Below are 26,253 nucleotides of genomic sequence, written 5' to 3'. Positions count from 1 at the left end.
GAAAAACAAAGACCTTTAAGTTACTCACCTCAGCAAGAGAAAGGGACTATTCCTTGGATGCATCTGAGCAAGTTCGACGTTCAACCAATCAGCAGCCAGTTTAGAATTTTACAGCCAATCGAATCCGTGAACTATAGCAATTAGCCCTGTGGTGAGACTGTAATTGTTTTACATTTATAATAATTATTGAACATTTATTTAATCATTTGAATTGTATTACACTGGCTATCAACTAAAACTTAATTAAAAAAATTATTCATTAAATAAATGTGTGGGTGTATTGCACACCATCTTCATCTAAGTGGCTAAATGGATTTCTCTATATTGAATGTAGTAAGTAGGGACTAACATTAACACCAAGGGCAAGTATAACGGTGTAACATTTTTTTGTGAATTTTACACGGTTCTAGTTATATTAGTTGTGTTTGACTTCATGCAGTACTGTGCAGACCGATCGTCACATGACATCACAGCATCGCGAGAACAAGGCGAATCAATCTGTCATCTTATCGCTTTCGCGGAACGTTGTCGTCAATGACCGAACAGTCTGTGCAGCGTAGCATAAAGTCATACACAACATAAATCTGAGATTTTCTTCGGAAAAAAATACCTGATGTTACGCCACAAAAACGCATAGATGATGCTCAAATCCCAGACTAGTTGGTTCTTGGCGTTTCAGTGACGATGAATTACAGAGAAAATTGTGGCTTGTGTGTAATGCAGAGACACATTTGAGGCGTAAAAACAACCCAAATTAATCACGTTGTGGCGCTGTGGACCAGAAACCATTTTCTCATTCAAAACATGTTCGTTTGTTTGTTGGCAAATACAACCATAATAAACCAATTACGTCTATTCAGGTTTTTTGCAAGCACCAGAGGGAGACGTCAGTAATTCGGGACATCAATTTATCCCTTACGAAAATGATTATACAAACCATGGTTAGGTTATTTTATGGTTAACTGACTACAATCATTTTTTATATTTTTTACAGTAGCCTAGTAAAACAATGGGTAACCATTACGAAAATGAACAATGATTCACAGTTAAAATACACTGTAGTTAAACTATAGTTACTGTATTAATACCATGGTTTTTACATTTTTACCACAAAAGAAACCATGGTTAATATTCATAAGGGAATTTTCGTAAGAATTGCATTTAAAGCATAAAATGCATCCAAACTGTTATAAATAATAACTAAACTCATATTCTATGAGGTTTTTGTTAGGTCTTTTAAAAACTTTAATGTACATTGTGTGATAAAATAATTCAGTTTTACATGTAATTTGAATTTCTTTATTCTCAGTGAACATGCCACCAATTTCAGTCTTGTATTATATTTCTGCTCTTTTTCCCTATCTCACAAACACCTGGGTTTGATAAGCATTGTAAATGTGTTAAGCTGACTCGGGGGTGGTTACTGGAATGATGCTATGCAGTTGCTGTAAGCAGGGACGGATTATGGCGATGATGTGCCCTGGGCACAGATGTCTCAAAGGCCCCCTTTACCAATTTTTTGGGCAACAGCGTTGCACTTGTATGCACAGGGCTCAAGTGTTGGTTCGCCTCTGCCTGTATGCCCCATCATACAGGATTAACAATGGCACTAATATGTGGGGAGAGAATGCACACAATATTCTGTACTTTCACACCACAAATTTTATTTAAAGTTTATTTATATCTCACCAGTATCTGTCATCATACTGTACAACATACTCCATCAAAAAGACAAGCGGAGCTTTTCACTCAAAGTTATATATATTTGAGCTCTCGACGCTCAGCACTGAGCGCGAATAAAACCCAGAGCGCCGTTTTCAGCGTGAAAAAAAACCAGCTAGCTGCTTGCTAATTTGAAAAACGCAGAGTTTCCATTGGAATCAATTGAAAACATGCGCTGGCTGCGGGCGTAAAAGCTTTGGTTTGTCCAGCCCCTAGCTTAGAACAAAAAGGTTGTTTTAAAAAAAAGTTGGTTTAAATTCAGAGAAAACGCTTCCACCACATCATCAAAATCCAGTTCCCTCACAAGATCGCATTCAATGGCCATTAAAGACGTCCTTGACACATTTTGCTTCTTAGTTCGTTTTTTACTCTTGCCATTAGAGAAAATTACATTCTCCTTCACAATTGCTGACTGGCATGGTGAGGAAAAGCTGTCCTTTTGTGCTTTCTTTTCATTGATCCACTTGGTTGTGGTTTTAAACTAATTTTTGTTTTGGTTTTTGAGTAACCGTCTTCTATGCGTGACTTTTATATTACGCGATGCTTTTCACTCGCCACTAGATGTCCCTTTCAACAGCGCAGCAATACATTAAAATTATTTATTTGATTTATTTACTAGTTAATACTTTGCAACTGCAAAAAAATTCACATTATTCCTCAATATTTAACAAAATTTTACTACAAAAAATTAAAATATTTACTTGAAAAAAATAGACACAGTAAATTTGACAGGGCCCCCTGCTGGCCCAGTGCCCTGGGCAAGTGCCCAGTAGGCCCGTGCGTTAATCCATGCCTGGCTGTAAGGTGTAAGGTGGATAATATGCAGGGATGAGTATGTTAGAGTACTTGGGGTGGTTGCTAGGCTGTTGCTATGCAGATGCTATTTGATTGCTGTGGTACCCGGAATGGTTGTAAGGGAGTAAATTAGTGACCACCAAAGATTACACTCCAAGCCACAAGTGCAACAATTCAACCCCCATGTCTCTATAATTTTCTAATGCAGTACTATAAGGCTTTGTTAATTTTGTTGCTGGGGTACCTCTGGTCAGTTGCTATGGAGTTAATTGGCATCCACAAGTGAAACGATCCAACACCCATGTCTCAACAATGTTCTGATACAGTGATATAAAGCTTTGTTTATTCAGTTGCTAGGGTACTGTATTTGGATGCTAGGGAGTCAATTGCCATCCACCAGTGATTATACCACAAGTAAAATGGTCCAAATAAGACAGTCCAACACCCATGTTTCTATAATGTTCTGATGTGGAGATATAATGCTTTGTTATCCCATTGCTGGGGTATGGTATTTAGTTGCTAGACATCCGCTAGTGTTATACTCTGAGTCACAAGTAAAATTGCACAACCACCGTGTCACAACAAGGTTCAGATGCAGAGATATAAGGCTTTGTTTTTTCAGTTGCTATGGTACTGTATTTGGTTCCTATGGAATAAATGCATCCACTAGTAAATATAATCCAAGACAAAAGTAAATGACTCGAAAACCCTTGTCTCTACAATGTTCTGATGTGGAGATATAAGGCTTTGTTTATTCCGTTGCTAGGGTATCTCATTTGGTTGCTAGGCAGAAAATGTCTCTATGATGTTTTGACACGAAGATATAAGGTTTTGTTTATTCAATTGCTAGTGCACTGTATTTGGTTGCTAGGGAGAAAATTGTCATCCACTAGTGATTACACCCTGAGTCACGAGTCAAACGGTCCAACCGCCGTGTCTCTACGATGTTCTGATGCTGAGATATAAGGCTTTGTTTATTCGGTTGCTAGGACAGTTTATTTGGTTGCTAGGAAAAAAATTGCCATCCAATAGTGATTACACTCCGAGTGACACTCCAAGACAAAAGTAAATGGTTGAAAACCCTTGTCTCTACAATGTTCTGATGTGGAGATATAAGGCTTTTTTATTCCATTGCTAGAGTATCTCATTTGGTTACTAGGGAGAAAATGTCTCTATGATGTTTTGACACAAAGATATAAGGTTTTGTTTATTCGGTTGCTAGGGTACTGTATTTAGTTGCTATGGAGAAAATTGCCATCCACCAGTGATTACACTCCGAGTCACAATCCAAATGGTCCAACCCCGTGTCTCTACGGTGTTCTGATGCGGAGATATAAGCCTTTGTTTATGCGGTTGCTAGGGCAGTGTATTTGGTTGCTAGGGAGAAAATTGGCATCCAATGGTGATTACACTCCGAGTCACAACAAAAACGGTCCAACCCCCGTGTCTCTATGATGTTCTGATGCGGAGATATAAGGCTTTGTTTATTGAAGGTAGCATGATTAGCATGAAGCTAGCATGATGTTAGCATAATTAACGTGAAGGTAGTATGATGTTAACATGATTAACATGAAGTTAGCATGATTAGCATGAAGCTAACATGATGTTAATATGATTAGCATGAAGTTAGCAAGATGTTAGCATGAAGTTAACATGAAGCTAGCATGATGTTAGCATGATTAGCATGAAGCTAGCATGAAGCTAACATGATTAGCATGAAGCTAGCATGATTAGCATGAAGCTAGCATGAAGCTAGCATGATGTTAACATGATTAGCATGATGTTAGCATGATTAGCATGAAGTTAGCATGAAGCTAGCATGAAGCTAGCATGATTAGCATGAAGCTAGCATGATGTTAGCATGATGTTAGCATGATTAGCATGATTAGCATGAAGCTAGCATGATAAGCATGAAGCTAGCATGAAGCTAACATGATTAGCATGAAGCTAGCATGATTAGCATGAAGCTAGCATGATTAGCATGAAGCTAGCATGATTAGCATGAAGCTAACATGATGTTAACATGATGTTAGCATGATTAACATGATTAACATGATGTTAGCATGATTAGCATGAAGCTAGCATGAAGCTAACATGATTAGCATGAAGTTAGCATGAAGCTAGCATGATTAGCATGAAGCTATCATGATGTTAGCATGAAACTAGCATGATTAGCATGAAGCTATCATGATGTTAGCATGAAGCTAGCATGATTAGCATGAAGTTAGCATGATGTTAGCATGATTAGCATGAAGTTAACATGAAGCTAGCATGATGTTAACATGATTAGCATGAAGCTAGCATGAAGCTAACATGATTAGCATGAAGTTAGCATGAAGCTAGCATGAAGCTAGCATGATTAGCATGAAGCTAGCATTAAGCTAACATGATTAGCATGATGTTAGCATGATTAGCATGAAGTTAGCATGAAGCTAGCATGATTAGCATGAAGCTAGCATGAAGCTAACATGATTAGCATGAAGCTAGCATGATTAGCATGAAGCTAGCATGATGTTAGCATGATGTTAGCATGATTAGCATGAAGTTAGCATGAAGCTAGCATGATTAGCAAGAAGCTAGCATGAAGCTAACATGATTAGCATGAAGCTAGCATGATTAGCATGAAGCTACCATGATGTTAGCATGATGTTAGCATGAAGCTAACATGATTAGCATGAAGTTAGCATGATTAGCATGAAGCTAGCATGATGTTAGCATGAAGCTAACATGATTAGCATGAAGCTAACATGATGTTAGCATGATTAGCATGATGTTAGCATGATTAGCATGAAGTTAGCATGATGTTACCATGATTAGCATGATGATAGCATGAAGCTAGCATGATGTTAGCATGAAGTTAGCATGATGTTAGCATGAAGTTAGCATGATAAGCATGATGTTAGCATGATTAGCATTATGTTAGCATGATTAGCATGAAGTTAGCCTGATGTTAGCATGATTAGCATGATGTTAGCATGATTAGCATGACGCTAGCATGATGTTAGCATGATTAGCAAGAAGTTAACATGAAGTTAGCATGAAGCTAGCATGATTTAACTTGAAGTTAGCAAGATTTATTATGAAATTAGCATTAAGCTAGCATGAAACTAGCATGAAGCTAGTATGACTTAGCATTAAGCTAGCATGAAGCTAACATGACCCAAAGTCCCAACCCCCATGTCTCTATGATGTTCGGATCCAGAGATATAAGGCTTTGTTTATTATGTTGCTAGGGTGCTCATATTTGGTTGTTAGGGGCGTGGCTTGGGAGTGGCCAACAATGTGGCCAGTTATTACACTCTGAGTCACAAGTAAAATGGTCCAACCCCCGTGTCTCTACGATGTTCTGATGCAGAGATATAAGGCTTTGTTTATTCGGTTGCTAGGGTGCTCATATTTGGTTGCTAGGGGCGTGGCTTGGGAGTGGCCAATGATGTGGCCAGTTATTACACTCCGAGTCACAAGTAAAACGGTCCAACCCCCGTGTCTCTACGATGTTCTGATGTCGAGATATAACTGTTTAAATGTTATGTTGCTAGGGTGCTCAAAAGTGGTTGCTAGGGGCGTGGCTTAATACCTCAATAAGGATCCTGAGAGACTGATTGGATGTCTGGGTAAAATGAGCCCACCCCCAAGGCTCTATGACACTGTGCTGCAAAGATATCCATCCTGGCATTTTATAATGGCAGTCTATGGGAGATGTTGCTAGGGTGCCCAAAATTGTTGCTAGGGGCGTGGCTTAATAGCTGTGGGATGATTCTGACAGACTGATTGGATGCCCGAGTAAAATGAGCCCACCCACGTATCTCTACGACACTGTAAAGCAAAGATATCCCATCTGGAACGGTTTTATTCCCTTATATGGGCGTGTTTCCTGCCCCATTATAAGTCAATGGGGCACTTTTGGGCACCTCTTACACCCCAGGGGTACAACTTACACCCCATTGTGATCCATGTTCTTACAGAGCCTAACACCCTCTTCAAATGTTGTAACCCACATGTTTCTACAAAATTCTCGAGCGGAGCTATGACTCGTCAAAGTTGGGCGCAATGTTAAGTCAATGGGATTTTTCGGGTGGTTTTTCGCCCCCCTTTCGGAAATCCTGCACCCGATCGCTTATAAAAGTCATAGCACACCTCTCCTCAATAAGCCGGTCGATTTGAGCCCTATTTCATGGGACTACGGCAAACCGTGCGGGACGAGTTACGCGCCGAAAAAAGTGTCCAGAAAAAGAAGAATAATAATAATTATAACTAGATAGGTACATTTCCTGAAGAAAATGTGAAGTGGTGCTTGCCGTGGCAAAATTCTCGGGACAATATATGATTATACTCAGAGTCACGAGTAAAACGGTCCAACCCCCGTCTCTCTACGATGTTCTGATGCGGAGATATAAGGCTTTGTTTACTCTGTTGCTAGGGTACTGTATTTGGTTGCTAGGGAAAAATTGGCATCCCATAATGATTACACTCCGAGTCACGAGTCAAACGGTCCAACCCCCGTGTCTCTACGATGTTCTGATGCGGAGATATAAGGCTTTGTTTACTCTGTTGCTAGGGTACTGTATTTGGTTGCTAGGGAAAAAATTGGCATCCCATAATGATTACACTCCGAGTCACAAGTCAAACGGTCCAACCCCCGTGTCTCTACGATGTTCTGATGCGGAGATATAAGGCTTTGTTTACTCTGTTGCTAGGGTACTGTATTTGGTTGCTAGGGAAAAATTTGGCATCCCATAATGATTACACTCTGAGTCACGAGTCAAACGGTCCAACCCCCGTGTCTCTACGATGTTCTGATGCGGAGATATAAGGCTTTGTTTACTCTGTTGCTAGGGTACCGTATTTGGTTGCTAGGGAAAAATTGGCATCCATAATGATTACACTCCGAGTCATGAGTCAAACGGTCCAACCCCCGTGTCTCTACGATGTTCTGATGCGGAGATATAAGGCTTTGTTTACTCTGTTGCTAGGGTACTGTATTTGGTTGCTAGGGAAAAATATGGCATCCACTAGTGATTACCCTCCGAGTCACGAGTCAAACGGTCCAACCCCCGTGTCTCTACGATGTTCTGATGCGGAGATAAAAGGCTTTGTTTACTCTGTTGCTAGGGTACTGTATTTGGTTGCTAGGGAAAAAAATGGCATCCATTAGTGATTACCCTCCGAGTCACGAGTCAAATGGTCCAACCCCCGTGTCTCTACGAGGTTCTGATGCGGAGATATAAGGCTTTGTTTACTCTGTTGCTAGGGTACTGTATTTGGTTGCTAGGGAAAAAATTGGCATCCCATAGTGATTACACTCTGAGTCACGAGTCAAACGGTCCAACCCCCGTGTCTCTATGATGTTCTGATGCTGAGATATAAGGCTTTGTTTACTCTGTTGCTAGGGTACTGTATTTGGTTGCTATGGAAAAAATTGGCATCCCATAGTGATTACACTCTGAGTCACGAGTCAAACGGTCCAACCCCCGTGTCTCTACGATGTTCTGATGCTGAGATATAAGGCTTTGTTTACTCTGTTGCTAGGGTACTGTATTTGGTTGCTAGGGAAAAAATTGGCATCCCATAGTGATTACACACTGAGTCATGAGTCAAACGGTCCAACCCCCGTGTCTCTACGATGTTCTGATGCTGAGATATAAGGCTTTGTTTACTCTGTTGCTAGGGTACTGTATTTGGTTGCTAGGGAAAAAATTGGCATCCCATAGTGATTACACGCCGAGTCACGAGTCAAACGGTCCAACCCCCGTGTCTCTACGATGTTCTGATGCTGAGATATAACTGTTTGAATTTTATGTTGCTAGGGTGCTCAAAAGTGGTTGCTAGGGGCGTGGCTTAATACCTATGTAAGGATCCTGAGAGACTGATTGGATGGCTGAGTAAAATGAGCCCACCCCCATGTCTCTATGACACTGTGGTGCAAAGATATCCATCTGGGCATTTTATAATGGCAGTCTATGGGAGATGTTGCTAGGGTGCCCAAAATTGTTGCTAGGGGCGTGGCTTAATAGCTCTGGGATGATCCTGAGAGACTGATTGGATGCCTGAGTAAAATTACACCACCCCTATTTCTCTATGACATTGTAAAACGAAGATATCCCATCTGGAAATGTTTGTATTCCCTTATATGGGCGTGTTTCCTGCCCCATTATAAGTCAATGGGAAATTTCGGGTGCCTCTTACACCCCAGGGGTACAGCTTACACCCCAATGTTATGTATGTTCTTACAGAGCCTACCACCCTCTTCAAACAATGTAACCCACATGTTTCTACATAATCCTCGAGCAGAGCTATGACCCGTCAAAGTTCGGCGCAATGTTAAGTCAATGGGATTTTTTGGGTGGTTTTTCGCCCCCCTTTCGGAAACCCTTCACCCGATCGCTTATAAAAGTCATAGCACACCTCTCCTCAATAATCCGGTCGATTTGAGCCCTCTTTCGTGGGACTACGGCAAACCGTGCGGGACGAGTTACGCGCCGAAAAAGTGTCCAGACATAAGAATAATAATTATAATAAGTATGCAAGATAATAATAGTGATGCCTTGCATAAATGCAAGCACCACTAATAATAATAAGTATGAGAGATAATAATAGTGATGCCTTGCATAAATGCAAGCACCACTAATAATAAGTATGACGAATAGTAATAGTGATGCCTTGCATAAATGCAAGCACCACTAATAATAATAAGTATGAGAGATAATAATAGTGATGCCTTGCATAAATGCAAGCACCACTAATTATAATAATAATAAGTATGAGAGATAATAATAGTGATGCCTTGCATAAATGCAAGCACCACTAATAATATCCCTGAGGAATAGTAATAGTGATGCCTTGCATAAATGCAAGCACCACTAATAATAAGTTTAAGTGCAACAACAGTATGTTGGCTTTCTCAAGCCAACATAATAAGCTTAGATCGAAGAACAGTATGTTGGCTTTGTCAAGCCAACATAATTAGGCAGATCAATTGTTTTGGCAGCATGCAGGGAGAACCAGTTGTGCTTACTAGCCTCCAAGCAAACACATACCGTTCCCCTAATGTTCAAATATGGTTCCCATTTGGTTATTTATGGGAACCAAATAAGAACGTTCCCAGTCCCTGCAGGTTATTTTTAGGTTTAATTTTATAACCTATAGAGAACGCTCATTCCCTGCAGGTTATTTTTAGGTTTAAAGAGAACCTTCCCAAAACATTTCCTGTAGGTTATTTTTATTTTTATAACCTAGAGAGAACGTTCCCTGTATGCTATTTTTATTTTTTATTTTTATAACCTAGACAGAAGTCCCACTGCTCCGTATGTATTCACTACTGCTGCTATCCACCCATTTTTTGGAAATTAAGTGAAAACATCATTAAATCCATTGTATTCTTTATTAGTGCGTAAGTCGTGCGCGCTCCACTACTCCAGCACGCGCTTCTCTACTCTGTTCCTCCAGCATGCGCTTGCGAACGTAGTTTAATTTTACCTCAGAAACAAACATTATTTTACTGATTTCTTTTCTTTCTTTCATTATTTAGTAACTTAAATATGAGAGAACAAATATATATTTTAGTGGTTTTCAATCGTAACGTCTATATATGAGGAGAATATGATGTTTAAAGAAGCTTTTGATTGATGTGAAACGGGGATAGCTAAAGTTAGGCGGATAAACTGTAAGATTTGTTAAAGTGAATGAAATCTTTTTATCTCAGAATACATTATTTTAGCTAATTATTTTATCTTTTTCTTCATTTAGTGACGTTAACTTAAATATGTGTGGACAAAAATATATTTTAATGATTTCCAATTGATCTGACACGTATTATAAAGAGAATATGATGTTAAGGAAAAGCTTTGAACATTTTATCTAAAAACGGATTGGCGACTAACTGCAGTGGTAAGATCTGTAAAGTATTTATTTATCTGTGAATAAATATCTGTTTTAAGTCCTCTATATTGTGTTGAAGTTATTATTTATATATTTTATAAAATACAATGAATGTAATCTAAAAACAATATGTGATGCTGAGTTTTTTTTATTATTAAAAATAAGCCCCAGTTCATGTTTTCTGAACAATAAACACTGTTTACATGATTTTTAGTCTAATTATTTGCATTGAGGCATATCAGCATATTTGGTTAGGGGAACGGCAGCGAGAGCTGAACCTTCACCTGTTTCTGCGGTCATCTTCCACTTCGCAATGTGCGCCGAACTGACTGCTGAGCATATGCTGGCAAAGAGCTCGTGCGCGTTCTTTTTTTTTTCAAAAGGAAACCCAGTTTTTCATTGGTTTGGAAAGCCAGTGTAATAAATACTTGGAGCGGGCAAGGGGAAATGTATCGGAGTAAAAAGTAAACTTTTTCTTTAATATTGTAGTGGAGTAAGAGTAAAAGTAGATGCAAATAAAACATACTCAAGTAAAGTACAGATCCCGAAAAAAGTACTTAAGTAAAGTAACGAAGTATTTTTACTTCGTTACTTACCACCACTGAATATTACTGGTGCTTTTAATCACAGTCTCTCTGAAAATCCAGCATCGACTTGCTTCTTTACAAATGAATCCAAATCTAACCCTAAACGGAAGCGACAATGGTTTGAAAATAGGAAAAAGCAGTTGAGTAACCAATCCGTGAGAATGCACGAAAAAATGAACAAAAATTCCGTGACTATCCCACATAACTTTGTGAGATCATGTTGGCCTGCTCAAGAAGAGCACTAGCAGTACAAAGATAAAGATTAATGATTAGATTTTTTTCTGCTGGAGACTTAAAAGATGAAGTAAAGATAAGAGACATCTTTTACAGGACTCAGCAATAATTAACAGCTATAAATAAACTTTTAATATAATATCATCACCCTGTGTATTTATACTCCCTGTTCAGTTCCTTCCTTGGTTGGTTATTGTTAATGTGATGTTTGTATTTATGCTATGTTGCTATTTAATTCTTAATTAAAACCTATATGTTATTCATATCATCGTCGCCTTGCCTTCCTTTAAGTGGAAACGTTACAGAATAACCGACCGTAAAGACATGATGGACTCACCCACACTGCACCTACTTCTTTGTGTGGAGAACCGAGGACTCATGGGATACTTGGAGATGGAGGGGGCTCTCTGTCCTTGCTCAAGAGCCTTAGTCAGTTTCTGAGCCGGAGCTTGAGCATGCGGTCCATTGCAGAGTCAGGTGCAGACATTGACTTGATAGACCTGTGGTTGATGCATCCTATTCCCACCAAAATCCCCACCCTTCTCTCTTCATCGGTTCCGTCCGAAATCCTCCATTGGCCCTGTACCCTGATCCCTCCTTTATCGTTGGTTCCGTCGGCACCCCTGTTGTAATCTTGCTCCTTGGCTCTGCCTCCACGGCTTGCAACGTGCAGCCCATCTGCCTCGCCTCGGACCTCTCATACCCCAGTGTGGCCTGAAAGAGAGCCCCCGGCTACGCGTGGGGTCTCCGGTCCACCGCCGCCACCGCAGCTTTGCAACCCGTCACCTGCACCTTGGCTCACCACGTCCTCATCACACTGACTTCTGGCATTTCGGCCATGCTTCCTACCTGCACCCGTCATCTTGGACTCCTCTGACTTCCCTGTCGCCCTCTCTCACCACATTGTTGCCCAATTCAGCCAAGTCCCCACCAGTGCTCTATCCCGGGAGTCAGCAGCTGGCCTCCATGCTCCCTGCGCATTGGTGTCATCCTGGTCCTTCGACCTCTCATTGCCGGTTGCCCATTTTGCCATGGCTCCGCTTCTGGTGTTGGAACCCTGGGATTCCCTCTACACGTCATACATTCCATCCTGGCTCCCCCCACCTTCAGCTCCACCATGGTCTATTCTGCTGACTCCTCCACGCCCTCCACCAAAGCCTCCGCCTCTTCTTCACTCCCCCTTTTTTACTGTCATTACGGCGCAAGGACGCGTCTATTTGAGGGGGGGTGTTATGTCACATGTTGTCTTGTTTGGACTTCACCTGTCTTTGTTTGTCATCACCCTGTGTATTTATACTCCCTGTTCAGTTCCTTCATTGGTCGATTATTGTTAATGTGGTGTTTGTATGTAGCTAGCTATGTTATTCTTCAGTAAAACCTATATGTTATTTTGTTACACAGTGCAGGATTTTCCATTTGGATCTCAAAAATATGCTTACATTAACATTATACTGTATGCTACAAATGTCAATAATATTTCTTTTTTATTTTCAGGGTCCCTAACATTGGACAGTTTTAATATAAACTGTTATAAAGAGAAAATTTGTGCTGTGAGAGGGGACCGGGTAACAGTGTACTGCGATTATCCAAACAACAAAATAATCACTGGGTTCTGGTTCAGTCAGAAACAGAGAACAAACTGGAGAAACAAAGATGAACCTGAAGATTTGACGTTAGATTCAGATTACTCAGGACGAGTGGATCAGAGAATCACTTACCGCTACTCACGACTAACAGTATCAGATCTGAGAGAGAGAGACAGTGGAGAATATCAGCTCATGTTCATTATCGAGGATGGAGTTAAACATCTCAGCTCAGTCACAGTCAATCTAACAGTCACAGGTACATTTACATTCTCATCAGTCCAGTTCAACTCTTTTCATTTCTCATCTAATGTAAGGTTTTGATTATTTAGGTTTACGGGTGAAGATGAATCCTGAGTCTACAGGACAGCGAGTAAAACTGAGCTGTGATTACTCCTGCCCTTTAACATCTGAATATAATTACGGCTATAAGAATAGAAAATCTGTAATAAATAACCAAAGCATATTTGTGTCATCCAGTGGAAACAATGACAGTTATATCTGCTCTAAGGAGTCTTCTTCATCTGTGTGTGAGTCTGACATTTACACAATATTTAGATGAAATAGATAATAAATTAGCAGTTTTCTTATCCAAATATATTTGTAATTAATTGTGAATGTTACAGCAGAGTTTTGTGACTCTTTCAGGTATTTCTAAGAGTAGCTGTTCATGTGTGACTTACACCTCTACAAGAGTTTGTGCTTTAGTGGGATCAACAGTAGATATTCACTCTTCATACAAACATCCCACTGGATATACAGTAGAGAAAACATACTGGCATTACATTAAGTCTGAGGAAATATATCCTTGGGTATTTAATCTCGTGAAATTCAGTGATCTGCGTGAGCTTCATCAGTTTGCTGGTCGTGTGGAGTATCTGAGAAACACACTGAGAATCAAAGACGTCAGCATGAGTGACACTGGAGTATATCAATTTAGGATCTTCAACGGCACATCAGATGAATTTGCTGGTTCTCCTGGAGTCATTCTTATTGTTACAGGTAACTGCTCATAATAATGCTGTATTTACTAAACACATTTATAAGGACTAAAGTGATGCTTTTGATCATAAGAGCCTTTTGAAATTAAAAAGCCCTTTAATGAACTGATGTTTATGTTGTGAATTTTACACTTGTTTTTGAGGTTGTCTCTGATATGATGTGTTTTGCTTACTAGTCTAATCTAGTATTAAACTGAAGCTGGTATAAACTGGTTTTCTGGGCAGAGATGTCTATCACACAGTCTCATCCTGTTTAAGTGGGTGGTTTGTGGCAAAGCCGATCACGTTTTTATGCTGATTCAAGAACATGACACTCATTTTTGCAGCTGTGTTTCCTCTCCTAATCTTTAATCTGTGTCTTCAGAGATACATGTTTATGCGTTTGATAGATGCTTTCATGTACATTGCTTTAATTTAAACTAAACCGATCAGAGACCCCATAGTATTCTTTTTTTCTAAATTTGGAAGTCAATAGGGCCTCTGATCGGTTTGGTTTCAAACATTACTCAATCTTCCTTCGTGTTAATCAAAAATAATAATAATAATAATAATACAGGTTTGTAACAACATGATAGTGAGTTAATGATGACACCTTTTGTCATCATTGTCATCTTATCCCGTGTTCAAGGAGTAGGGAGCAGTGTACACTGCGTAGGGACCCTGTCAATTGAAGCGTATTTTATGTGTGTTTTACTGTTGCTCACGCCATGCTTTGACAACTATGGGAATTCTGTTTAATTAAATCTCAGATACACGAGTGAGAAGCAGCCCAGACCCTGTGATAGATGGAGAAAAAGTGATATTAAGCTCTTTAGCTGAATGCACTCTGGATAACAAACATACTTACATCTGGTATAAGAATGGACAACAGGTAACAGATGGATTGAGATTATTAAACAAGCTGTACCTGGACTCAATCAACAGTGAGGAGCTACAAGAGTATTCATGTACTGTAAGAGGTAACACAACATCTCATCATACATCTGATGAAATTATATAAGAGAGAGTTTCTGTCCTTGATGCTGATTGGTTTATACTCAGCTATGACATCATCACTGAGCTACTTTCAGCCTCATTGTGCAGCACTCATTGCTGATCATTAATATTGTACACTCTTAAAACTAATGTGTTAAATTAATCTTGTGTCTAGTTAAGGACAACACATCTAGTGTGTTGTCCTTAATTTAACACACTTTGTGTTGTTTTAACACTTCTTGTGTTGTCCCTTTTATTTAAATGAACTCAAAATCAACACGAAATGACACATAATGTGTTAAATAGTTTAAAACAAAGCAATGTGTTAAAATTAACACACCCATGATGTGTTAATTTTAACACATTGTTTCGTGTTAAACTATTTAACACATTGGGCTCTATCATACACCCGGCGCAATGCATGACGCAAGTGTCTTTTGCTAGTTTCAACCCTGCGCAATGATAATTTTCACGTTTAACGCCACGTTGTTTAAATGGCAAATGCATTTGCGCCCACTTTTGCGCCCATGGGCGTTCTGGTCTGAAAACGAGGTGTGTTCAGGCGCATTGTTGGCGCGTTGGTATTTTGAGGCAACTAAAATAGACTACGCCATTGACCAACAAAAACCTGCTCTAAACTCTAAAGTCAATGGTGTAATAGTTTTTTTGATATTTAAAGAGCGCGGTAAATTATGCGCCTATAAACGGGACGACAACGCGGGTTTGCTTATCACATACATGAATGCACAGCAGCACAAAAACGCTTTTAAATATGAAAATGTATTGAAATGTAAAAGAGAGTCTTTTGGACATAAATGAGGACTAATTATGAGACGTTAGAAGGCACAAAGAGCTGCTTCACCTGCAGCCTGGTAAGTAAATAAATGCTTTGCTTTAAACAAATGCATCTATTTTTAAAGGTTTTTAAATGCTACCCTACAGATTTATTGTATATGATGACTCTGTATCTGTGGATATGGTGAGATGAGAAACATTTTAAGTAAAGCTTTGTAAAAATCCCATGGCACCGTTCTAGTGCTGAAACACTTCTGCTCTCTGTGCGTTTTTAAATTCTTTATCTCTTTTTTTTGTATTTTTAGAGTACAAACCTTTTCTTGCATACTTGCAAATTATTTTATGAGATTACAATGATTATATCAATACATTTACAGTAATTAAAAGCTTTCTATTTGTACTTCTATGACTTGAAAGAAAACAATTTTTTTTAAGATTATTCTTAAACTGGTGGTCTTCTTCCTCTGCTTAGTTTTTCAGTTTACAAAGTCCGTCATCTAAATAGGGATTAGGTATAGCGCTAGCACAACTGGCTTTTAAAGGGGATAAGAGATAAGACTCTCATTGGTTTATTGCATGTTACGGCCAAAACACACCCATTACTCATTAGGAAAATATGAACAACCCTTTTCGGCCATGCGCTCGGCGCACAAACCATTTTTCCCGTCGTTAAATTAGCAAAAGTGGCATCGGACACGCCCATTTAGACCGTGCGCTTTAGACAATGCGCTTAGATTGTTAAAATAGGGCCCATTATGCGTTGTTTTTAACACAGTTTGTGTAGTTTCGTGTGGATTTGAGGTTCATATAAATAAAAGGGACAACACAAAATGTGTTAAAACAACACAGAGTGTGTTCATCCAAAAATAACACAGAGATGTGTTAAATTAAGGACAACACACTAGATGTGTTGTCCTTAACTAGACACAAGATGTGTTCATTTAACATATTCGTTTTAATAGTGTAGCAGTTTATATGTCAAACACTTCAGTATATCTCATAATAAAAAGAAACATTTGTGTCATTATTATTTTCATTTTATCGAAATTTATTTCATTAAAAGATTTCATGCATTTGTCTCTGTGTCAGTCTGTAAGTCACGGGTTAAAGGTCATTGCTCTTCAGTTGTGATGATATTCATAATGTAGCACAGACTCTCATACCTGCATTCAGGTGATCTATCTGATAGTTCCCTTTCAGTCGGTCACTACGACGTCGCGTCGTGACCGACGAGTTGGGAGCTCGCTTGGGGAGACCAGTCTGCTTCGAGTGCTACTGGGGCGCCAATGGACTTGGCATTGGGATGTTTGCGTGGTGCTGGCGCCGCCTCGCCAGGTGCGTATATAAGCCACAGGTGCAAATATAGAAATCAGCTTTTTATCGCTTCGAAAGCCGGCATTATCTGCTACTGAGAAGCTACTCTCTGCTCTTCTGGGAACGGTTGCTGAAGTTGATTGACAAGCAGTACTGACACAGCGGACGCTCGCAGTATTCCACTGCTCTGCATATTTTTTGTTTTGAGTTTAGTGTGTGCGTTGCCTCTCCCTGTGCGCATCATCAGCTGAGCACCTAAAGAGTGATTTCCCTAAAGAGTGATACGTGAGAGCTCTGTGTCTTTTTAAAGACAGCCACTCTCTCGTATATTCGGAGATCAGCGTCCTTTTCAGGATAGCTTTTCCTCTGTGCGATCTTTGATGCGAGAAGTACAGGGATTCCAGTGACGGTCACGAGCGCTGTCTTCGTGCTTGGGCATCGAGCACTCCGAGGCTGCGTTCGTGGAGAGCTTTTGTTCTCTCTGTGAGAGCATAACCCTCTTAGATTGCGGAGACGACTGTCGTTTCTACGGGAACGACAGCCGTGCCTTTGCAGTGCTGAACGCCATCATGGTGCGGCTGTCAAGCGCTCGCAGGACGCTCTTCGCATCACTACGCCGAGTAGGACGGAGGATGCGTCCTTCACCTACCGGCCTTCTCATCCTCAGCCGGTTGAGGCTCCGGTGGAGACTGCAGAGTCGTGTTCTGCGATTTCTGCCGAATCCATTGGACCTCCTTCTGGTCCCGTCACTTCTGCAGCATCAGAGGGGTGTCCGTTTTTTCCCTCCGAGGCGGAGTCATCCCGGAGATGGCGGCCGTGCCCGCTCGAGCGGCGGAGATGGTAGAGTTGGAGGGGTTAACCCATCTCCGCCCGAACCGTTCCGCCCACATGATTGGTACTTCGGAGCTGCCCGGGCCTCTACGGTCCTCACCTCCTGTGCCTGCCTTTCCCGACGGCACGAAGAGCTGACGTGATTTGCGGCCGTCTCGGCCGTTCAGCTTTCACCCCTCACCTCCCTCACCAACGGAGCCGCTAAGGGGGGATCCCTTCAGTGGAGCGGGGGGTTGCATCAGCTGCGTTCCTGGAGGGACCACCCAACCCTTCCCTCCCGTGTTTGTATAGACAGTCGTCCGGTTACGGGCGCTGCCCATCAGGCATGCGGAGACGCGGCTTCAGCCCTGCACGCAATAACGTTACTGCAGGTTCACCAAGCAAAGGCTTTAGAGATTTACGAGGGAAGCCCCGACCTTCAGTCGTGCGATGTCCACCACAGTGTTCAAGATCGCCACCTTTGGCTATGTCTGGCTTACATGACGGATGCAGACGAGAACAACTTCTTGAATGCTCCTGTCTCACAGACCGGCCTCTTTGGCCAGCCCGTGGAGTCGTACAGCTCCGCTGCGCAGACTGAGGCGATCTCCTAGGATATACCCCGGCGAAAGAGAGCTGCCATTGGTCCACCACGCCGGCTCCTCAGTCTGCCTCTCGCCGTCGGCGTCCTGCGGCGGCCACCTCTGTTCCCCTCCTCGGACCCCATCTCGGCAGCGCATGGGAACCGGTCGTCAGCAGCTCGCCCCGCCCGCTTAGCCGCTTCCCGTGGAAATCGGGAGTTTAACTCTTTCCCTGCCATTGACGAGATATCTCGTCAATTAAGAGAAAACGCTTCCCCGCCAATGACGAGATATTCCGTCTTTCCGCAATACCGCTTTTAACTTTTAACTTATACAACCCGGAAGTATTGCCTTCTGACAAGCTGCTGCATGTCCGTGTCTGTTTTAAAGATCGCTCTGAATGGGATCTCTATGAAAAGTCCGTCACAAAAATGGAATTATCTCTGCTTTTTGCTCAAAATGTGGTGTTTTTGCAGAAACCTACCCATATTCAAAAGCTGATTACAAAAGAACTCCTCAAGGTAGGATGAAACGTTTTTTTTGTTTGAAAGCAGAGGGTCTGTTCTTTTATTTGGTATATTGTATTTTTATATATCTGAAGATGAACATTTTCTGGAAGGCATTAAACTTTGATGAAAATCATAAAAAACGCTGGCGCTGGCTGGCAACTTTTTAAAAAAATGCTGGCGGTGAAAGAGTTAAGTGGCCAGTAGCGGGCGACAGAGGATCGCAGAGGATCACTCTTCAGGAGACGGTGATTCGCTCCTTCCCCCGGTAGAGGGTCGGGTGGAAAATTCTTGGTTTGCATCTGTTCCACCAGCTGTCCAGCCAGTACCCACTTAACCACACATAAGAGTGCATTCCTCTTCCCTCTCCAGGTCTCCAGAGGATCGAGAGAGCAGTGAGCAGGCACACCAGCTCACCCTACCTCTCCTCTATCGCCAGCGGGTGTTTTTCCGGAGTCTGCGCTCTCCGCGCAGGAGACCAGCCGACCGTCACCCTCAGCGGGCTCAGGTCAGTGTCACACACACACATACTGTAGATGTTTATGCTGTCACAGCAGACGCACCGGCAGTTTCACCTGTCTCGCTTCGCTGCCCCACCGCGGGTACTTCGGTAGTGTCGTTAATTCTCCTCGTACGGTCCCTGGATGCTTCGCTTCAGTTCCCAGCCCGTCTCGTTGAGACTTTCGCCCAATTTCTACGGGCATTTGTTTCACTATAGTGAAAGCGTCCGATGCACATGTACTGCGTGCAAAAGTCGATGTCCTGCTGGCGAAGGACATTCGAGCCGGTCCCTTTTACCGAGAATGATGATAAGGTTTTTTTTTCCAGCCTTTATCTCATATTACCCAAAATACGCTGTGGGTTACGACCGATTTATTTACGCACCGGCTCTACAAATGTGATCCTTTAGGATGATACGCCGAGGCTCGTATTTCAATATTCAGATCGGTTTGCAGCCTTAGACCTGTAGACGTGTACTTTATGTGTCCATCTCCCCTCGCCTTAGACCGTTTTTCGCTCTGCGTTTGTGGGGTGGGCATATTAATACTAAGTACACCATTCGAGCTGTCTCTCTCTCCCCGTGTCTCCATGAAAGTGCTAGTCACGGCATTAAAGTCTCCGAGAGAGAGAGCATTGTTCGCATTCTGCTTATATTTACGTCAACTATAATAGCTTGTTCTTGGCAGACGTGTGCGAACACAGAGATTTAATGCTTCAGCATCTCGCTCGTTTTAGTCATCAGGTCAGCTGGGAAAAGAGCAACTTTGCCCCGTGCAGAGAATCCTTTTCTCAGTATGGAAATAGACTCGATCGATTTATTGGAGTGTTTTACAAGAGAGTGCAACCAATCAGTTCTGACTTGCCTCGGTTAAATTCGAGGGAAGTACGCGGTCCCCCTGAAACAATTTCAGAAGCTTCTGGACATATGACAGCATGCTGCGGCTGTGACACTGCTCGAGCTGCTTCATATGAGACCGCTTCAGCATTGGTTTTACGATCGAGTCTCGAGGAGAGCGTGGCGCACGGCATACACTGTGTAACCATTACACCTGCGTGTCATTTCAATGTTACCCCGTGGCAGACCCAGCATTTCTGATAGCAAGATATGCCCCTGAGTCGTGTCTCCTGGCATTCTGTAGCACATACGATGCCCCCAGCACGGGATGAGCAGCCACGTATGACGGGCTTGCAGTCTCAGGGGTGTGCATAGCACCCCAACTGCCGCGAGCGGTGCGCTGAATATCTGGGACTTGTACGCTCCGCTATGGAGCTGCGAGGGAAGGATGTATTAGCCGACACCGACAACATTGCGACTATTGCGTTATTTACCGTTAAGCGTTTTTTGCGCTCTCGTCACCTGTTGCATCTCGCTCGTCATCTCCTCCTTTGGAGTCAGAAGCATCTGAGGTCCCTTCATGCCATTTACATCCCGGGTACGCTCAATACAGCGGCAGACGCGCTTTCCCGAGCTGCGCGCACCGGCGAATGGCGACTCCACCCCCAGACGGTTCAGCTAATTTCGAAGAAGTTCGGTCATGCGCAGATATATCTATTTGCGTCACCGGACGATACCCACTGGCGCCTGTTTTAGTCACTAACCGAGGGCAGCCTCGGCGTGGATGCGTTGGCACACAGCTGGCCACGGGGGACGCGCAAATACGCATTTACTCCAGTGAGCTTAATCGCACAGAAACCGTGCAAAGTCAGGCAGGACGAGTAGAGCCTTTTATTAGTCGCCCCGTACTGGGCGACCAGGAATTGGTTTTCAGAATTAATGCTCCTCGCGACAGCCCCTCCCTGGCGAATTCCCCGGAGGAAGGATTTTCTTTCTCAAGGAAGGGGCACATTATGGCACCCGCGCCCCGACCTGTGGGATTTCCATGTATGGTCGTTGAGTGCACGCAAGGTTGAGGTGATTTATCGCAAGCGGTATCTAACACCATCGACGCGGTACGAGCACCGTCCACAAGACGGGCTTACGCGCTTAAATGAAACCCTTTTCGTCACCTGGTGCTCTTCGCAACGCGAGGACCCCAGAGAATGCTTAACATTGTGCTTTTATATATCTTCAACATAGGTTAGATGGTAGGCTGTCACCCTCCACCATTAAAGTTGATATCGCCGCTATTTCTGCTCATCACTCACTTATTAACGGCAGATCAGTTGGCCAGCATGATTTGGTTATTAGATTTTAAGAGGCGCTCGCAGGCTAAACCCCTCGCGCCCTCCCTCTATTCCTCCGAGACCTGTCCATGGTGCTGAAGCCCTACTACAGGTTCCGCGTTCGAGTCTTTGCAGTCTGCGAGTCTGAAGTTTTTGTCAATGAAAACTCTGACCCTGCTAGCATTGGTCTCCGTGAGGAGAGTAAGGAATTTACATGCATTCTCTGTTGACATTTCGTGCCTTCAGTTTGGTCCTGCTGTCTCACTGAGACCCAGACCAGGCTACGTGCCCAAAGTTCCCACCACTCCCTTCAGAGATAAGGTGGTGAGCTTGCAAGCGCTGCCCCCCGGAGGAGGGCAGACCCAACCATGGCTTTATTATGCCCCGTACGAGCGTTACGCATCTACGTGGATCGCACACAAAGCCTCAGGACCTCAGATCAGCTCTTTGTTTGTTATGGTGGTCAGCAGAGAGGGAAAGCTGTCACTAAGCAGAGGATGTCTCATTGGATAGTTGATACTATCGCCCTTGCTTATAAACTGCAGGGCATTCCTTGTCCATTTAATTTGAGAGCTCACTCTACTAGAAGTGTTGCCTCATTTTGGGCATTCGCTCGTGGTTCCTCGCTAACAGACATCTGCAGAGCTGCTGGTTGGGCGACACCTAATACGTTCATTAGATTTTACAGTGTTCGTGTCGAGCCTGTCTCCTCTCGTGTTCTTTCCTCGTTAGGGGAAGCACAGAGAACAGACTCGCAGGTCGGCTTGCAGCCTCCGACTACTGCTCCAAACTGAGCTCAGTATGGAAGGGCATCGAGGCAAAAACGCGTAATAATTTGTTTTGCCTTCCTCCGCTGCCTTGGCAGCCTGATGTTGCGGAGCATCCGCTGCCAGCCTCTCACTAGCTGCATCCTCGCGAACCTGTGTTTGGCTCGGGCATCCACATTGCGTCCCACCGGGTTCCTTTGTGAGTATTTTTCCGTGGGGTTAATCCTACTAGCCCACGTTTCCCTCAGCAGAGCACTGCTTTGCTTACACAGCCACGGCTGTCATTTATACCTCAACGACGGTTGACTTTCGCCCACCAATAGCCCTTAACGGGGCGGTGGCTTCCGCAGCGTTCCTTTACCGCTCAGATAGGGCGCTTCCCAGTCGCTGGCACTACTGTGGGGTTAAAGGAACATCTAGTGCCCGGCCTTCTGCCTTAAAACCTAATTCTCCTTATCCTTAAGTGGAACCGGAGGGCTTTACGCAGACACTGGAAGAGGTCAGCCCTCAGTGGCGTTTTGGTAGGGATTCCCAATTTGTCGGTCACGACGTGGCGTCGTAGTGACCGACTGAAAGGGAACGTCTCGGTTACGTATGTAACCCTCGTTCCCTGAAGGAAGGAACGGAGACGTCACGTCCCGTCGCCACAGGGCTGCTCCCTGCTGTTTATCGGCCGGTCACACGTTCCGGCTTTCTCAGCGAAAAAGAAGCTGATTTCTATATTTGCACCTGTGGCTTATATACGCACCTGGCGGGGCGGCGCCAGCATTATGCAAATATCTCAATGCCAAGTTCATTGGCGTTTTAGTAGTATTCGAAGCAGATTGGTCTCTCTAAGCGAGTTCCCAATTCGTCGGTCACGACGTGACGTCTCCGTTCCCTCCTTCAGGGAACGAGGGTTACATACGTAACCGAGACGATTTATTGTATTGATTTTAACATCATGCGTCTGTGTCATTTAAGATGAAGAGTAAAGTTATTTACTATTTCAGAAACAATGTACAGTTCAGTGTTTGTCCCTCTGTTGGTGTATCTGCCTCAGTTTCTCATTATAGGAGCTGTATGGATCTGGTAAGTAAAATGTCAAGTAAAACTCAAAAACTGCAAAACATACAGTGAATATTCTGATATGAATTCAGATTGTAAGAGTGTGAATTTTGACCCTACAGGTTTTTCATCAGCATGAATAAATTGAACTCATCTAAAAACAAAACTGATGACAAACAAATAGAGGTGAGAAAATCTGTATATCTGTATGTTAAATAAACTAATGGTCAGATTTTATAACATGATCTCTTTCTGTGTGTTTGTCATTGTTAGATGTTGCAGGTCTGTGAGTAGATCAGCTGTCTGGCCATCAGAACTACTGGAGTGATGTCACAACTCTCTTTATGACATCATCACCTAGCAACAGTCTCTCAGCAGTGACATCAGGCTGTTATTGAACTCAATGCTGTTTTTAGTTAGTTTAAGATTTTATATGCAGTTAGGAAAGTGTTTGTTTTTAGGGCTATTTTTTTAAGGCTTTTTTGGGTAATCTTCTTTTACTAACAAATAGTTGCTATGATTTTGTCTCTTCTAAATGTCGACTCTTCAGTGTACTTTGGTTTCAATCAGGACTCAGGAGAAAATCTTTTGCTTATTCTGCACTCTGATCATGAATTAATCCTCAGAATAAAACAACAGCTTGATCATTTTGTTACCATGGGAAAATTTAAAGCGCTTATTAAAAGTTTTAAGTTATTCTCAAGCTGGATTTTGTATACATTTACATAACATTTCAGTATTTACAAACAGTATCAAAAGTCTTTCATATTAGTGAATCTTAATTTTGTTCTTTATTTTTTATTGTTTTTGATTGCATCTTTATGTAATAATGTGTCTTCTCTGCAAGGTCTCATTCAAAAAGAGTTGGGAGAGTTCATTAAATAAAGATGAAATAAAAGTACATATAAAAGTTGATTTTGATTGGCCGTTTACTGTTTTAAAAGGATAGTTTATTTAATCATAAAAGTGATGTCATCATTTTGATCATGTTGATCTAAACCTGTATGAGTTTCTTTATTCTGATGAACACATGAGGCTTTTTAATGATACACACACAGTTGACAGCAGAGGTGGACAATAACTTCATTAGTAAGAGGATTTTTTTCTTTTCTGTATCGTGATTGTTTTTGTTTTGTTTTTTTTTTTGCAGGAGACAAACAGTCTATCAGTAATCACGCTAGTAGGGTCATGTGTCATGAAGTTCAGTAATTGTTTAACCAACTGGTGGCATTCACGGCAAAATGGACGTGATCCTGAGAGGGCGCATCCATGGCAGTACTTAAAGAGTATGTCAGTATGAAGTATGGTCAGGCAAATTATTTTTGTATGTATTTGCTCACCTATTTTAGGCAAAAATTTTCTTGAAACATCACGCTAACCGTGTGCATGCCTGTGTTTAGTTGACTTCTTCATTTAGGTTAGATGTAATCAGTTCACCCAATATACAGCCGAGTCAACTGCCTCTAGTGGACAAAAACAACACTGCACCAAATATACAAGAGTCTCTCTGTGGTGTACAGATCAAAATGATTTCCAAAGTGAATTCACTAAATAACACAAAACAAAGTCATGTTTAATTTAAAGGGGTCACATCAACTTGAAAATTCTGTCTACATTGTTGAACTTTCACAGTTTATTAAAATAATGTTCTCAAAACTGTCACTGGTACACTTTGTAAAGACCCCATTTATGTACAGATCTGTGATGTCAGTATGTACCTCGAGGTATTATTAACTCTTTATGTGCACAGATGTACTTTTTAAAAGGGTACCGCCCCAGTGACAGCTAGAGATCATTTATAACATTTGTTTCTGACAGTGTATGGATTATATTATTACTGGGAAACATGAAGACATGATGCACTGCTGTAAATCTATCACATAAAGACTTCAAGTTTATTCCAGGAGAGGGCGACACACAACAGAGTCTAATGTACTACAACCTACACAAAACAACGAGTCCTCAGAAACAGAGAGAGACTCTTAGGGCTGGTTTCCCGGACAGGGATTAGCTTAAGCCAGGACTAGGCCTTAGTTTAATTAGAGAATAAAGCTAGTTTCAACAAACATGACTTACTAAAAACATTACTTGTGTGCATTTTGAGGAAAAGCAAAGGGCACTGATGTATTTTAAGATATGTCAGTGCAAGTTGTTTTTTGTTTGGATAGCTCTTACATTTATTTTAGTCTAGGACTTGTCTAATCCCTGTCCAGGAAACCGCCCCTTAGAGTTTAGATTGACAGAAATTGTGAAAGAAGAAAACTAGCTTGAAATTTAATTGTAAGTTATGTCAATATTAATCCACTAAACTGCACTGTTAGACATTTCTGTAAATTTTACAGTTATTTACTGTATATCACTCAGTATAATACTGCAAACTTTTTATACAGTAAATAACTGTAATTCACATTGCATTATGGGAATTTTCTGACATTAAACATCATATACAGTAATTTAAATGAAAGCCAAGCCAGCTAAAACAATCACATCATGATAGATCTGCAGGAGAATGAGATTAAATTTTTAGACAAGTGCAGGATGATAAACATCAATGTTTGGTTTGCAGGTTCATTTGGCTCTACACAGACCGCTTGGTGATGTCAAATTACAAAAGTGATTCAAAGGAACTTCTCTGTGTGATTTCTTGAATCGCTTCACATCTAATGTCACAAAACGGTGTTCCGAAACGGAAATCCTTCACTTTTCTAGTGGGTATATTTTTAAATTAAGCAGCAAAATAAATGTACCATAAAATAATTTGCAATGTAACAACTGTAAAGAAATACAGCTACAATTCCGAGTACAATATGTGTATGTTCTCCTTTAAGAGCGTTCAGTCTGCCTCTGTGTCCCGCCCACTTCTGTGATTGACAGCTTACATGCTGCTGCTACTATTACTGCAGCTTCACTACAGATACAGCTTCTCAAACTATCTTTTTAAGCACATTGTGTATTTATTTATGTCAAACAATCTTGTAGGCACAACATTAACCA

At 41.9% G+C, this 26,253-nt stretch overlaps 1 protein-coding gene and 1 long non-coding RNA gene across 2 annotated transcripts in view; both read left to right on the top strand.

Annotated features, from left to right (window-relative positions):
• Positions 1-26,253, top strand: part of LOC129453634 (uncharacterized) — a 213,392-nt gene that overhangs the window by 106,461 nt on the left and 80,678 nt on the right. The window lies entirely within an intron of this gene.
• The window catches only part of LOC141359344 (uncharacterized), a 36,441-nt gene continuing 24,742 nt past the window's right edge, over positions 14,555-26,253 (top strand). Inside the window, exon 1 of the long non-coding RNA XR_012365787.1 lies at positions 14,555-14,759. This is a non-coding gene — a long non-coding RNA (uncharacterized lncRNA). The remainder of the gene's footprint in view (positions 14,760-26,253) is intronic.

The sequence above is a fragment of the Misgurnus anguillicaudatus genome, chromosome 23, assembly GCF_027580225.2.
Source record: "Misgurnus anguillicaudatus chromosome 23, ASM2758022v2, whole genome shotgun sequence".
NCBI lineage: Eukaryota > Metazoa > Chordata > Actinopteri > Cypriniformes > Cobitidae > Misgurnus > Misgurnus anguillicaudatus.
Note: the sequence above shows the minus strand (reverse complement) of the source record. Positions and strands in the feature narration are given on the sequence as shown.